Source organism: Neomonachus schauinslandi, chromosome 8 (genome assembly GCF_002201575.2).
Source record: "Neomonachus schauinslandi chromosome 8, ASM220157v2, whole genome shotgun sequence".
NCBI lineage: Eukaryota > Metazoa > Chordata > Mammalia > Carnivora > Phocidae > Neomonachus > Neomonachus schauinslandi.
The window spans coordinates 119,287,538-119,304,350 of record NC_058410.1 but is presented as its reverse complement, the minus strand read 5'-3'; the positions used below and the strand labels follow the sequence as shown (position 1 = coordinate 119,304,350).

The 16,813-nt window shown below is 35.8% G+C and overlaps 1 protein-coding gene across 1 annotated transcript in view; it reads left to right on the top strand.

Annotated features, from left to right (window-relative positions):
• Positions 1-16,813, top strand: part of EXOC2 (exocyst complex component 2) — a 274,184-nt gene that overhangs the window by 236,640 nt on the left and 20,731 nt on the right. The window lies entirely within an intron of this gene.

Sequence of the window (16,813 nt, the reverse complement as noted above, 5' to 3'; positions counted from 1 at the left end):
GATTAACATAAGAATAAAAAAAAAAAAGAATTCCTCATATGAGTGAGGTCATATGATGCATGTCTTTCTCTGATTGACTTATTTTGCTCAGCATAATACCCTCCAGTTCCAGCCACATTGTTACAAATGGCAAGATCTCATTCCTTTTGATGGCTGCATAATATTCCATTGTATATATTTACCACATCTTCTTTATCCATTCATCTGTCGATGGACATCTTGGCTCTTTCCACAGTTTGGCTATTGTAGACATTGCTGCTATAAATATCAGGGTGCACGTACCCCTTCGGATCCCTACATTTGTATCTTTGGGGTAAATAGCCAGTAGTGCAAATTGCTGGATCATATGGTAGCTCTATTTCCAACTTTTTGAGGAACCTCCATACTGTTTTCCAGAATGGTTGCACCAGCTTACATTCCCACCAACAGTGTAAGAGGGTTCCCCTTTCTCCGCATCACCGCCAACATCTGTCATTTCCTGACTTGTTAATTTTAGCCATTCTAACTGGTGTGAGGTGGTATCTCATTGAGGCTTTGATTTGGATTTCCCTGATGCCAAGCGATGTTGAGCACATTTTCATGTGTCTGTTGGCCATTTGGATGTCTTCTTTGGAAAAAAATCTGTTCATGTCTTCTGCCCATTTCTTGATTGGATCATTTGTTCTTTGGGTTGAGTTTGATAAGGTCTTTATAGATTTTGGATACTAGCCCTTTATCTGATATGTCATTTGCAAATATCTTCTCCCATTTTGTCGGTTGTCTTTTGGTTTTGTTGACTGTTTCCTTTGCTGTGCAAAAGCTTTTTATCCTGATAAATCCCAATAGTTCATTTTTGCCCTTGCTTCTCTTGCCTTTGGTGATGTTTCTAGGAAGAAGTTGCTGCAGCTGAAGTCAAAGAGGTTGCTGCCTGTGTTCTCCTTTAGGATTTTGATGGACTCCTGTCTCACATTGAGGTCTTTCAACCATTTGGAGTCTATTTTTGTGTGTGGTGTAAGGAAATGGTCCAGTTTCATTCTTCTGCATGTGGCTGTCCAATTTTCCCAACACCATTTGTTGAAGAGACTGTCTTTTTTCCATTGGACATTCTTTCTTGCTTTGTCGAAGATGAGTTGACCATAGAGTTGAGGGTCCATTTCTGGGCTCTCTATTCTGTTCCATTGATCTATGTGTCTGTTTTTGTGCCAGCACCATACTGTCTTGATGATGACAGCTTTGTAATAGAGCTGGAAGTCCAGAATTGGGATGCCGCCAGCTTTGCTTTACTTTTTCAACATTCCTCTGGCTATTCAGGGTCTTTTCTGGTTCCATTCAAATTTTAGGATTATTTGTTCCATTTCTTTGAAAAAAGTTGATGGTCTTTTGATAGGTATTGCATTAAATGTGTAGATTGCTCTAGGTAGCATTGACATCTTCACAATATTTGTTCTTCCAATCCATGAGCATGGAACGTTTTTCTATTTCTTTGTGTCTTCCTCAGTTTCTTTCAAGAGTATTTTATAGTTTTCTGAGTACAGATCCTTTGCCTCTTTGGTTAGATTTATGCCTAGGTATCTTATGGTTTTGGGTGCAATTGTAAATGGGATCGACTCCTTAATTTCTCTTTCTTCTGTCTTGTTGTTGGTGTATAGGAATGCCACTGATTTTCTGTGCATTGATTTTATATCCTGCCACTTTACTGAATGCCTGTATGAGTTCTAGCAGTTTTGGGGTGGAGTCTTTGGGGTTTTCCACATAAAGTATCATATCGTCTGCAAAGAGTGAGAGTTTGACTTCTTCTTTGCCAATTTGGATGCCTTTTATTTCTTTTTGTTGTCTGGTTGCTGTGGCTAGGACTTCTAATACTATGTTGAATAGCAGTGGTGATAGTGGACATCCCTGCCGTGTTCCTGACCTTAGGGGGAAAGCTCTCAGTTTTTCCCCATTGAGAATGATATTCGCTGTAGGTTTTTCATAGATGGCTTTTATGATATTGACGTATGTCCCCTCTATCCCTATACTCTGAAGAGTTTTGATCAAGAAAGGATACTGTACTTTGTCAAATGCTTTTTCTGCATCTTTTGAGAGAATCATATGGTTCTTGTTCTTTCTTATTAATGTATTGTATCACATTGATTGATTTGCAGATACTGAACCAACCTTGCAGCCCAGGGATAAATCCCACTTGGTCGTGGTGAATAATCCTTTTAATGCACTGTTGGATCCTATTGGCTAGTATTTTGGTGAGAATTTTTGCATCCATGTTAGTCAAGGATATTGGTCTGTAATTCTCCTTTTTGATGGGGTCTTTGTCTGGTTTGGGGATCAAGGTAATGGTGGCCTCATAAAATGAGTTTGGAAGTTTTCCTTCCATTTCTGTTTTTTGGAACACTTTCAGAAGAATAGGTATTAATTCTTCTTTAAGTGTTTGGTAGAATTCCCCTGGGAAGCCATCTGGCCCTGGACTTTTGTTTGTTGGGAGATTTTTGATGACTGCTTCAATTTCCTTAGTGGTTATAGGTCTGTTCAAGTTTTCTATTTCTTCCTGGTTCAGTTTTGGTAGTTGATACATCTCTAGGAATGCCTCCATTTCTTCCAGGTAATTTGCTGGCATATGAGCATTGCTCATAATATGTTCTTATAATTGTTTGTATTTCTTTGGTGTTGGTTGTGATCCATCCTCTTTCATTCATGACTTCATTTATTTGGGTCATTTCTCTTTTCTTTTTGATAAGTCTGGCCAGGGGTTTATCAGTGTTGTTCATTCTTTCGAAGAACCAGCTCCTAGTTTCATTGATCTGTTCTACTGCTCTTTTGGTTTCTACTTCAATGATTTCTGCTCTGATATTTATTATTTCTCTTCTCCTGCTGGTTTTAGGCTTTATTTGCTGTTCTTTCTCCAGCTCCTTTAGGTGGAGGGTTAGGTTGTGTATTGGAGACCTTTCTCGTTCCTTGAGAAAGGCTTGTATTGCTAAATACTTTCCTCTTAGAACTGCCTTTGCTGCATCCCAAAGATTTTGAACAGTTGTGTTTTCATTTTCATTGGTTTCCATGAATTTTTTAAATTCTTCTTTAATTTCCTGGTTGACCCATTCATTCTTTAGTAGGATGCTCTTTAGCCTCCATGGATTTGAATTTTTTCTAACTTTCCTCTTGTGACTGAGTTCTAGTTTCAAAGCCTTGTGGTCCGAAAATATGCAGGAAATGATCCCAATCTTTTGTTACTGCTTGAGACCTGATTTGTAACCTAGCATGAGATCTATTCTGGAGAATGTTCCATGGGCACTCAAGAAGAATGTGTATTCTGTTGCTTTGGGATGGAAAGTCTGAATATATCTGTGAAGTCCATTTGATCCAGTGTGTCATTTAAAGTCTTTATTTCCTTGTTGATCTTTTGCTTAGATGATCTGTCCATTTCAGTGAGGGGGGTGTTAAAGTCCCCTACTGTTATTGTATTGTTGTTGATGTGTTTCTTTGTTTTTTTTATTAAATGGTTTATATAATTGGCTGCTCCCATGTTGGTGGCATAGATATTAACAATTGTTAGATCTTGTTGGAGAGACCGGTTAAGTAGGATATAGTGTCCTTCCTCATCTCTTATTGTAGTCTCCGGTTTAAAATCTAATTTGTCTGATATAAGGATTGCCACCCCAGCTTTCTTTTGGTGTCCATTAGCATGGTAAATGGTTTTTCACCCCCTCAGTTCCAATCTGGAGGTGTCTTTGGGTCTAAAATGAGTCTCTTGCAGACAGCATATCGATGGGTCTTGTGTTTTCATCCAATCTGATAGCCTGTGTCTTTTGATTGGGGCATTTAGCCCATTTTCATTCAGGATAAGTATTGAAAGATATGAATTTAGTGCCTTTGTATTACCTGTAAGGTGACTGTTACTGTATATTGTCTGTGTTCCTTTCTGGTCTATGTTACTTTTAGGCTCTCTCCTCTGCTTAGAGGACCCCTTTCAATATTTCTTTTAGGGATGCTTTTGTGTTTACAAATTCCTTTAGTTTTTGTTTGTCCTGGAAGCTTTTTATCTCTCCTTCTATTTTCAGTGACAGCCAGCTGGAAATAGTATTCTTGGCTGCATATTTTTCTCATTTAGTGCTCTGAATATATCCTGCCAGTCCTTTCTGGCCTGCCAGGTCTCTGTGGATAGGTCTGTTGCCAGTCTAATGTTGCTACCATTGTAGGTTACAGTTCTCTTACCCCAAGCTGCTTTCAGGATTTTCTCTTTGTCTCTCAGCCTCGTAAGTTTTACTATTAGATGTCGGGGTGTTGACCTATTTTTTTGATTTTGAGTGGGGTTCTCTGTGCCTCCTGGATTTTGATGCCTGTTCCCTTCCCCAAATTAGGAAGCTATCTGGTATAATTTGCTCCAATATTCCTTCTGCCCCTGTCTCTCTTCTTCTTCTGGGATCCCAATTATTCTAATATTGTTTTGTCTTATGGTATTACTTATCTCTCGAATTCTGCCCTCCTGATCCAGTGGTTTTTTATCTCTCTTTACTCAGCTTCTTTATTTTCCATCATTTGTTCTTCTATATCACTATTTCTCTCTTCTGCCTCATTTATCCTAGCAGTTAGAGCCTCCATTTTTTATTGCACTTCACTAATAGCCTTTTTGATTTTGACTTGGTTAGAATTTTAGTTCTTTTATTTCTCCAGAAGGGGTTTCTCTAATATCTTCCATGCTTTTTTCAAGCTCAGCTAGTATCTTTAAAATCGTCATTCTGAACTCTAGTTCCGACATCTTACTAATGTCTGTATTGATTAGATCCCTGGCAGTCGGTACTGCCTCTTGTTCTTTTTGTTGAGGTGATTTTTTCCATCTTGTCATTTTGTCCAGAGGAGAACAGGTGAATGAGAGAACAAAATGCTAATAGGGTAACAACGACCCCAGAAAAATACACACTAAAAAAATCAAAAGAGACCTGAAACCAGAGGAAAAGAAAGGGAATGAAATGCCATCTCTGTGTCTCTCCCCCAGTTCTAGGAGAAAACCTCAGAGATAAACAGTTTAGCAAATATTTATTGGATTAATTACATGCAACTTCCTTAACCATTTTGTCTTAAACAGCAAAAGCCCACCCCAAAATACTTTAGTACAGCTTAATAATAAGCCATTTTGATAACTGTTGAGTATCACAGTGGAATACTTTTGAGTATGGGTTTTTAAAACAACATCATCTTGAACATTTCCTGGGAGTCTCCATTAGAAGGGAGACTGACAGGCCTGAGAGGGGCTCAGACACCTGACACATCCTCCCCTCCAGAGCTGAGGAAACCCAGCCCAGGTGAAGGATTATTGAAGGCTCTGGAGCACCATGTGATTGACATAACTGGGACTTTTCTCTTTCTACCTCAGTTTATCATTTATCAGCAAGCTAATTAATGTGGTAAACTCTGTATTGTATAGACAATCCAACAGTGATACTGTTTGAATCCAAAACTCAGTTTGCGCCTACGTTTTAAGTGATTGGAACAATAGACATCAACAAAGCAGTTTGTGTCTATAGGAGTGAGTTAAACATAGTGTTAATAAAATCTTTATATCATATGAGATATTTACTTGGGATATGGATTTTCTTTTGTATCAATTTACTTCAATCTTGTGATAATGTATAATACTGATAAAAATGTTTGAGTGACAACCAAAGTAAATTCATAAATATGATATATTTGAAAATCCATTTTTCATTTTTGAAATTGCTGTCTTTTCTGATTGCAAATGGTGTGACAACCTATGATTATAGTAACAAGAACTTTAAGAATTATATGTAGAATGCATATCACTTTTAGCAAGTTTGTGTATTGAAGGAGCTTAATAATAGGTTTTATGAAATCACAAAAAGCCACCTTCAGGGAGTTTAATATGGTGGATATGAAAAAGATTAACATTCTTGTACTCTACAGTACAAGTTGGGTTGTATTAATGAAAAGAAAAATTGGTGTATATTCTTGGACTTTTTTCTCTTCTTTTTTGATTTGTGCAATGGCTTTTTTTTTTTTCCCTAAGGAAAACTTATAACAAATCCCCCCCCTTTTTTTTTAATTAGAGCAAGTGCTACTTTTAGACATGTATGCCCATATCCAACAAGACTATACTTAAATTAATGTTGACAGGGAAGTGCTTTTGGTGGGCCACACAGTCTTTCACCATTGGAAAACTGGCAGTGCCCACTAAAGATAAATTTGCATTTCTGCAATGACCCAGTTCTATTACCTAAGAGAAATGAGTGTTTATGCCTACCAAAGACAAGAATATTCATAGCAGCTCTATTTAAAATAGCTAAAAATTGAGACGCCTCAGTCAGTTAAGCGTCTGCCTTCGGCTCAGGTCATGATCCCAGGATCCTGGGATTGAGCCCCACATTGGGCTCCTTGTTCAGCAAGAAGCTTGCTTCCCCTCTGCCTGCTGCTCCCCCTGGTTGTGCTTTCTCTCTCTCTCTGACAAATAAATAAATAAATAAAATCTTTTTAAAAATAAAAAAAATAGCTAAAAATTGGAAACAATTCAGATGTCTATCAGCAGTTAGAATGGATACATAAATCATGGTGTGGTCATTCAGTGAGATATGTATAGCAATGAGAATGACCATACTCTCCTATATGCAACAACATTAATGGTTCTCACAGATACACTATTGAGGGAAGGAAGCCAGATTCAAAAGAGTACTGTTTGTTTCTGTATGAGTCTATTATTTAATTTATATGAAAGCCAACACATGGATCAATGGAGAGAGAGAGATCTGAATAATGATTACCTTTTAGACAGGGATATTGTCTGGGACCAAGAGAGCCTGCTGGGATGCTGGATATAAATATTCTATCTCTTGATGTGGATGGTGGTTATATGTGTGTATACAAATGTAAAAACTCATCAGGTTATACACTTAAGATTTATGTATTTACTATAAATTATACTTATTTTTTTCACTTCATTTTGTTTTTATTACAGCATGTTTGCTTAATTTACAGCAAGCAGAAAATAAGCTGGGTCTTGTTTTGATCCAAAGATTGATGTTTTAAAGGTTGTACACAATATTTTTTTTTCTTTTTCTTAAATTTTATTTTATTATGTTGTGTTAGTCACCATACAATACATCATTAGTTTTTGATGTAGTGATCCACAATTTGTTTAAAAGAACATATTAAAAATTCCTTTTTAGAGGCTTCTGAAATAAAATACAAAGTTTAACCCCACAACTTTCCTCTTTGGTAGAACTGCAAACTACTGCTACAGTTTTAAATAGACTTTTTGTCTATTTAACTGTCTACAGTTTAAACTGTACATCTAGGAAAATCTAAAAAATTTAGACATTTAGTTTGCTTCCATATCTTGACTATTGTATATAATGTTACAATAAATATAGGGATGCATATTATCTTTTTGAATGAGTGTTTTTGTTTTCTTTGGGTAAATACCCAGTAGTGGAATTACTAGATTGTATGTTGTTGCTATTTTTAATTTTTTGAGGAACCTCCATGCTAATTTGCACAGTGACTGTACCAATTTACATTCCCACCAACAGTGCACAAGGGTTCCCTTTTCTTCAAATCCTCACCAACACTTTTTATTTCTTGTCCTTTTGATACTAATTGTTCTGACTGGTGTGAGGTGATAACACAGATGGACCTAAAGGATATTATGCTAAGTAAAATAAGTTAGGCACAAAAAGACAAACACCATAACGATTTCACCTATATGTGGAATCTAAAAACAAACAACCAGAAACAGACCCTATGTAAATAAAAAGAACAAACTGTTGTTTGCCAGAAGGGAGAGGGATGGGAGGATAGACAAAATGAGTGAAGGGGAGTGGGAGGCTCAGGCTTCCAGTTATGGAATGAATAAGTCACAGGGATGAAAGTTATAGCATGGGGAATGTAGTCAATGGTATTCTGAGAGTGTTATATGTTAATAGATGGTAAGTACACTTATGAGCATAGAATAATACTTAGAGTTGTTAAATCACTATGTTGTACACCTGAAACTAATGTGACATTTTTTATCAACTGTACATCAATTAAAGAAAATTTCTTAAATTGGACTTTAAAATCCAAGTTCGCTATTGGCTTTTCATATTTTTCTCTGCCTTCAATTTTATTACAGCTTCATTGTTTTTAATTTCAACATTTTTTTTAGTTTAATGGCTGAAACAGATTTTATTTCTTAAGTTGTATATGGAGCCATATGTTGAGAATAGGGAGTTTACTGTATTATTTCTTTGCTGTGCTCCATAGTGGTGATTCCAGTTCTAAGGAAGCAACAGCTGCTCCATAACATTGACAGTACCATCTATTCTGGGTCAGACAGTGGTAGAGCACTTTCCGTGTGTTTGTTCAGTGAATTACAGAGGCCCACACAGCCAACTAGGGGAGCCAGGATTCTAATTCAGTCAGGCTCTTGTGCCATGTTCTTCAGCCTGGCTTCTCTCATAAGCATTTATTAATTTTGATTTAATCAGTGTCATTTTATTAAAAAAAACTTGAGATTTTGAAATTGAACAGTTACTACAGACCTGTTTATGAAATGTTATATACAAATGTAATAAAACATTGCAAGTGTAAAACAAAATGCATCCATTTGCATAGATAGAATGAATTTTATTTTCTTGTCTCTTTCACTTTGCTAATTGAAGTTGACTTCTAATGAAACAGATTTTTTCTGCCAAAAGACTAAATTGAAACAAATGAGTTCAATTTATTAGCTGATGTTAAATTGATTAAATGGCTACCCTTAGGTCTGAAATTTAGTGTATCATGTTTCAAATGATGAAACTGATATTCTATGCTAAATATATAAAGTGTTCTATAATATTCTATGTTAGTGTAATTCATAATCTGTTTTACCAATCAGACTTTAACTTTGAAATGGGAGATGTTGTGATATCCTTGCTCATTTTTGAGACTTGAAAGCTATTTATCTGTGATGTATATGAATGCTAAACTGTTATGAATATAAATCCTTTCTTACAAATGGAAAACATAAGCCATGAAATAATTTTACTGTTATTTTCACTACTGGCCATATTTTCTCTTTTCATAGGACAGAGTTTTCCTATTCATATTTAAAAACTAGGAGATCATATTAATTAAAGCCAGAAAAAAAAATCTCGAGAAAGAAAATAGAGAACTATAAAGGTTGAGATTATTCATTCATATACTACATATGAAGGGTATCCTCTCCTCAAGTGTTCATTTTAAAAATCTCTGATATGGCAAAAGACATTTATCTGTTTAGGAAAAGAGATCAATTTAGGAATGAAGAAACTAAAACATGAAGGCCTGGAACTTAAAACCCTTTCTCTATTCCAACAAAAGCTAATTTTGTTGCAAAATATTTAGGCCTTTCTGTCTGTCTGCCAATATTGATAGTTTCTGGTTGCCTTTTTTTAAAAGGCAGTAATTTCAATAATGTGTCTTCAGAGTGTAATTGAATAGATAATTTATTTAGAAAAAAATACCCCAAAGTTCTTTCATGTAGTGTTTCAGTTTGACCCAAAAAAAGTACATTGTGGGATATTTATAGTATTTTTCAATCTATTTTTATCTGTAGACTAGGACTGATAACTGATTTAGGGCATGGGGGTTAAAAACAGGAAATGTGGTTTATAAAGTAGGTAGTATCTCCAGAGTTTCCAAAGTTTGATTTCTTATAGTATTGACTGAAGAGTATCATGTTTCAAAACAACATTAGGCAGCATACCTTGAAATCAGTCTGTGTTTAAAGGAGTTGTCTGTCCAATTATGACAGGAAATGCTTCACGGAAAAGTTTGCGTTCTTGGTATAGGTTCAAATAGTACAGCACTTGTTTTCTGTAATTGCACAGTGCTCTTTCTCCCTAGCTCTTTTTCAGCTGGTCTTTTTACAGTTAGATTGAGTATAAGTCTTATGTAAATTTTAGTAAATTTTCTTTGATCTTTGTGTTTTGGTTAAAATTTTATTTTAGTGCTTAGTTTTATCATTATCATAATTGAGGAGAAGCACATATTATAGTTATTAACTATAGTAATTAGAGAATCCAAGTTAAGAAAATAAAAAGACATGAAGAAGCAGAGTTATAATTTTGTATGGCTTTGAAGGACAGCTTGGCAGAACTGATCAAAACTAAAAACCTTTGACTCAGCAATCCCACTTCTAGGAAGACATCTTACATAAATTATTCTATGAGAACACAAGGATTGATATTCATTGCAGCATTATTTATAGTAGTATGTACTGAAAGGCAATGTAATTGTCTAATAGTAGGAGAATAAATTATGAATAGAATAAAATTAATAAATTAGAATAAATAACAGAATAAATAAATTGTGGTACATCCATAACATAGAATACCAGGCAGCCGTTGATAAGGTAGATATGTATACACTGGCATGGAAAAATGTTTGTGATATATTACAAAATGAAGTAAGCAAGTTTCAAGAAGGAATGTGTAGTGTAATCTCATTTTTGAGGGGGAAAAATTTATATTCATAGGAAGAGATTTGGAAGAATACATACCAAACTAGGGAGAAGGATGAAGGAGTTTATTGGACTTTTATTTGTTATTATGAAAACATATACTTCTGTGTTGTTTTAATTATTTTTGATGAGCATTTAATTTTTTTTCAAAATAAAAAATCAAGAAGAAAGATTGATAAATCCAAAATGTTCACTATTCTATTTTTTAATATGGACATTCTATTTTTTAATATGGACATTCTTTAATATGGACGTTCTGCCTAGCAGTTTGTCCAAATTTTTAATTATAAGAAGAATCAAATCTGCTTATATAACACTTTTTAATGTATAAAACATTTTCCCATATTTCAAAGAAAACCTGAAGCTCCACGAATTAGCTGATTTTCCAGCTAAGATGTAAATCCAGTTCATTCCATACACACCTGTATATTATCTATTGTAGCTTATTGCTAGGCATTATTCCATGAGATTGGCACAAAAACAACACTAAGATCCTTTCAACATGTCAGGGGACCGTTTTTCTCATAAATGGTGCTGAGGATTTCATCAAACAGAAGCCCTCTGTTTACCAACGTGGGTTTTAGTGTTTGTCGGACTATTTTCTTTCATGCAATTTCTTGTGCTGTTTTAGAGACAATGTAAGGCTCTCTCCCATGTGCAAAATGGTCATGTTTTCTTAAATCTGGTAGTGTCCCCATTAGAATGTATGCCCTGTGAGGAGAGGGGCTCTATTTCTTATGTGGTTTTTTTTTTTTTTTTTTGGTCTCTACTATATCCCCAGCACCTGGAAAAGAGTCTGGCATGTAATAGTAATAGGCACTCAATAAATATTTTTAGTAGTATGCCTATTCCAAAACCAAGGCCCCCCTTATTTGACTAAAAGAAGAAACTGACAAATATAGCAAGAAAAAAGATTTCTTTTCCACTTTCATGTATGAAAATCAAGACCTTCATTATTGGAGAAGATGATACGTGGTCCAGACCCAATTACAGGAAGCCCACCCTGCGAGAAGAAGCCTACAGGTTCTTGCTCAGAGCAGAGATGAGCTTTGTTTTCTCCATGGGGAATTTCCACACTGGGCTACTAGATTAATTGCTAAGTGATAGTCTAGATTGATACTGTGTGGGTGGGGACACTTTTTTGGTCAAATATCATGACACATTCTAATTTTATATTCAGAGAGTAGAGGAGATACATATTGTAAATACTTAGAAGTTGTTCTCATTCCCTTGGAAAGTTGTGGGGGTTTATCTAAGGTTAACCTTTTTAAAAACAATACTTATTACTACATCATAATAATGTAACATTTGTAACTCCAAGAAACAAGTCAGTTTGCTTTATTTTTTCTATGTGCACTGTTCACATAGCTCATTTCCTAGTAGTACTGTAAATGTGGCATTTATGGCCCACTTAATGTTGGAGCTAAAGCTAAAACCCTGGTTTCCTAACACATTTACTAAGTGTTCATTATGTTCTAAGATACCTGAGCTTCTTCCTGAGTATCTAGCATATAGTGAGCATTCAGTAAATGTAAAGGTTTATTATTTGAAATAAGCTATTTGCTAAGTATATAACCAGAAAAACAAAGCATATTTGGAAAACATGTATTTAGACTCAGCAGTATCCCATTCTGCTATACTTAGTTTATTCAAATTATATTTTTCAAATGGATCCTGTAAAATTATTTCAACAGGGCTGTTTTGTTTTCTTAAATCCTATGAGAAGTAAGAGATGCATGCTTTAGCAGAAAGCATCTCCTTTACACATAAACTGAGGCATTTACATTTTTAGTAGATGATGGCTCAAGTACAAAATTATATATTATAGAATCCTACATACATTAAAAATTTTCTCTGATATATTTGTTCACTTATTCATTCCCTTATCACTTTATTTAAGAGGGTTAAGGGAACTTACTAGTGATCAAGACATGCATGGTGTTTGCCTTCTTTCTTCATTCATAAATATTTTTGAACTTGTGCCTCAGACCAGCCACTGTGATAGGTAGTGAGGATACAAAGATGTGGTACGTGAAGGGCGATGCTTATGCCTGTGGAGTTAACAATCTAGCAGGGTAGATAGTTATTAATTAAGTAGTCATATAAATCAATGGAAAGCTGCTACAGTGGGAGGAGAGGGAGTTGGCGCTGAGAGGACATGAGAGGTGATCTAGGGGTCCACCTCTGAAATACAAGGGAGAGTCAGCGGGTTGTAACTGGTAATACTGCCTCCCATTTGCTGACTCCCTGCTCTCTGACAGATGTACTGTTAGCCTCTTAGAAATATTATTTCACTTAATAAATGGTATCTCTGTTTTATAAATGAGAAAGCTACACGTTAGAGCTGAAACTTGCCCCAAGGTGACTGGTTAGTAAGTAACATGAGTATTTGAGGTCAGCACCTGCATCTGCCTTCTGTTCACATGTATAATTCTGATTTACTCAGGCCATTTCTCAGGTGTCCCCATAGAAGCCAGGTCTTCCCTAACCATTGCTGTATGTTATGTTCAGCCGTTCTTTCCAAACCAATGCAAAGTGTGACAAAAACGGTTCCACTAAAATTCCAACTTTTAGAGAATTTTGTGTAAACTAGCAAAATAAGTGTATGGTCAAAGACAAATCTCCAGTTATTGCACATCCCAGTAACATTTGATATTGTGCCTGGGCTGTCATGCTCTAATGTGCACATTTAGCTGTTCAGAGATTGTTGGTGCCACTCCAAAGAACTTTACCTACAGTTGGGGTATGCTGCAGCCAGGGGACAGTCATGATGGGTTACAGTATCCAAACTTCTAAACTGTGTGTTTCAGAGAGAGAAATTGGTGCCCTTCTTCTAGTTATCATACCTTTTACCCAACTATTTATGTCTTTCTTTAAAAAGTACCTAAAATATGTGTACTGCTTTGTAATCTACAAAATGCCCCCACCACCAAGATAAACTCTCTTAGAGTGGGGCCATGTCTGTTTTGCTCACTTTTGTACACCACCACCTGGCAGTGCCTGCACATAATTGATGCACAACAAATATTTAAAGAAAAAGGGAATAAATAAATATATATGACATTTTTGTAACAGCTTTGATAGCAAAACAGACATTGTAATCTCTACATTTTGTAAACTAGGCTGTTGTCTAAAAGGTGAACTGATTTTTGTCTAGGGCCACATCATTAGTATATAAATAAGCCAGAACCTCGATCCCAAGTCTGGCTTTATATTGAGTGTTCTTTCTGTCACCTCAATGAACTTAGAAGTCATCATCAACCATTAATGTTAATAACATTAAAACTAGAATAAAATGTAGTGGGAAGAAAACATAAACTACCAAAATTAACTACAAAATCGTCCCTTTGTCATAGTCATCATAGACCTTTTGAAAATAGTACCATAACCAAAAATCAAATCCTGGTCCTGCCCCCATGGACCATGGTCCCTTTAAACTCTGCCATCCACTTCAAGGCCTCAGGCACTTTAATAACAAAATTTATGTACAGCTCTTCTCTGACAGCTATAGGATCTTTCTTGGCATTCTTACTACCTCTTTCTTGCTTTCCAGATCTAACCCATTCCATTCAAGGAAGTTAGCCAGCTGTCAGTGAAATCACAGGGAAGACCAAAACTTTACATTTTACAAAACCCAAATCTGTTTCTTTCAACTCTGAGTAATTGAATTTCTGTCCTTTCGGCATGATTTCCATGTACTTTCCTCTTCCAGGTCAGTAAAGAGCAAATTTGTCACTCTAGCCACTAAAAAGAAGATTGCTACCTTCTGTCAGCTGTGTTTTGAAGGGGTCCTTTGACACCAGTACCACATGAGCAAGCAAGGCAAGCCCTGGTATCCTACCATTGTTATAGGCTTTTTGGAGTACACATTTTTAAAAGAATTGACATTTGAATTTGGAGCAACATTTTAAAACAGAAGACTCACCAGGCACTTAAACCCAAGGGGTTAATCTGTGTTTAGTTTTTTAGAAACACATCTGAAGGTCTCAGTGTGGACCCCTGAGTGGAGTAGGATAGGTGCTGGGGAGAGTAGACTAGTGAGTAGGGTGTGATATTGGTTTTGTTTCTCCTTCGGCTGATAACAAGCTGTAGAGTGGAGTAAAGAGAAAGGAATTGAAATTCTTAACTAGGAAGACCACAAAGATCTTATCTGTTTGATGTTTATGAACCTTAAGACCTCAGTCCCTAGACACGGACGCTGTCTAGTCTCTAGGTCCACTGCCCTTTCTCCACCCCTCCCCAGTACTATTCTTTAACTTTTCAAGAACTTAAAAAAAAAAATAGAAATTGTGAGTAAATGTTTCACAAATTAGTATAAATTGCACAGTTTTTTGTTTTGTTTTTTTATACAATATAAAACCCTTTCATACCACGTGTTTGCTACATGCAACTTAGACACATGTGAATACCAGTACCTTAGGATAAAATTCAATAACTGTGTCTTTGGGGTCTTAACACATATTGAGGATATACACATACTCTTCTTGAAGGACCTAATGTCTCACTACCTCTGATGTGTGCCTTTCAGGGTCCACCATGGAGTAGAATCTCAACAAATTGATGTTAAATGAATTAATGAGAACTTCAGCCATTCCCTTAGAACTAATCAGCCCAATATGCAATAAAAAATAATTATCTCTGTATTTAACACAGTGGGTAACTTTTTGGAGAGAGGCAACCGGTGATTTATTTTTTATTTAAAAATTTTTATTGTTATTAACACCAGCATATGCATTGCTTTGGAAGGTTATAATAATATTTCACAAATCCCCCTCTCAAACTAAGCATGCATTTTTCAGACGTGTTCAATTTAATGCTGTCTTTTTGAACCCTTACTGGCCTGACATGTGGTTTGACCAGGAGCTCTCTTTCTGTTCATCCCTAGGGCCACACATTTTTTTCCTTCTTTTTTTCCAACATTACCACTTATCTCTTGAAGAGGTGGTGGTTGTTTTTTTGGAGGGGGTACAATTATTTCATTTTGTCCTGTTCATAAAAATTAAGTCTCCAAGAGATAGAAATTTTTTTTCCTCAATTTGTTCAGGTTGAAGCTATGTGTTCCTTCTAACATATTATCCTTGTGAAACCTGTGGTCAGCCTAAAACAGGAAGTTTGATTTTGTTTTCATATTTTTTATCAACAGCAATATAGTTCTAATGGCTGAAAGTATCTTGTGCTTTTATCCTTACTATTCACAGCTTTGTCTTTAGAATTATATTGAGTAATTTAGATTTATCTCTTTTACAGGGTGTTTTTATTAGTAATGCTCAGTCTGATGGGTTCTTGCCAGGAAATGTTTTTCCTATCAGGGTCAGAGTGGGAGTTGAGTTGATAGCATGTGACACTGGCTTGCTTTATTCTAAGTTTAATTTTCTGCTTTTTAGTCAGCACTCTGGCCCCACTCCTCTCTTTTACATTGAAGAATTTTAGAAGTTAAAACTGCCCTCACATTTCAAGTCATCATTGCTAGAACATTGCTAGCACCCAAACTCCTGACATTTGACATGTTCAAATAGTAGCATTGACAGAACCCTGGTTTTCACGAACAGCTGAGACTATTGAATTTCTTACTCTTAAGTTCCTTACATCATCACTGGCCTAAGATTGTGCTTATATTTTTAGTAACTATATACATGGTATGGATGTATGGATGTATGTATGTATGGGCTAGTCTTTCACAGTATTGCGGTTTAAAAATTCTTGACCTGAGTACAGTGGGTATGAACTCTTGAACTGGAGAGCCCTTCCCTGCTTTCCTCCACTCACCCTGGGAGAACTGCCCAGAGAACAAGGGACAAGAGGAGACTTTTGACTGGGGTGATCATAGTCATCAGAAACAGATGTTACAGCCAGGTCTCCCTGTTGCCCTGACTATATATAGCAGGTGAACAATCCAGGGAACAACTCTGTGGTATGACTTTCCTCTTAGAGGAAGAAAGCTTTTCTGGTCTTGAGTGCAAGGTAGTCTATTTCACTTTCACTTACAATAGGTTCCTGATATTTTTCTCTCCTACCTCCCAGTTAAGACTTGTTGTACCTTGCAATTAGTTGATTTCAACTAATTTCTGAATTATATTTGTTTGTTCTTCAACAGTTTTCTCAATTTTTCCACCAGAAAAAGAGAATTAATAACACATGAACCTCCATTTCCCAAAGTATATATAAATTGGCTCCTCAAAAGAGAAATAGTGTACCTATTTATATACCATAGCATATGACAGAACCAAAAGCTAGTTATATATTTAGAATCCGAAAATGTCAGTTCAGAAAGTTGATTATAGTTCTTGGCCTTTAATCTCAACTTTTCTAAATAATCAGCTTAGATGACATTATAGAAAAAGATTCTCCTTAATATTGTTACTATTAACATCC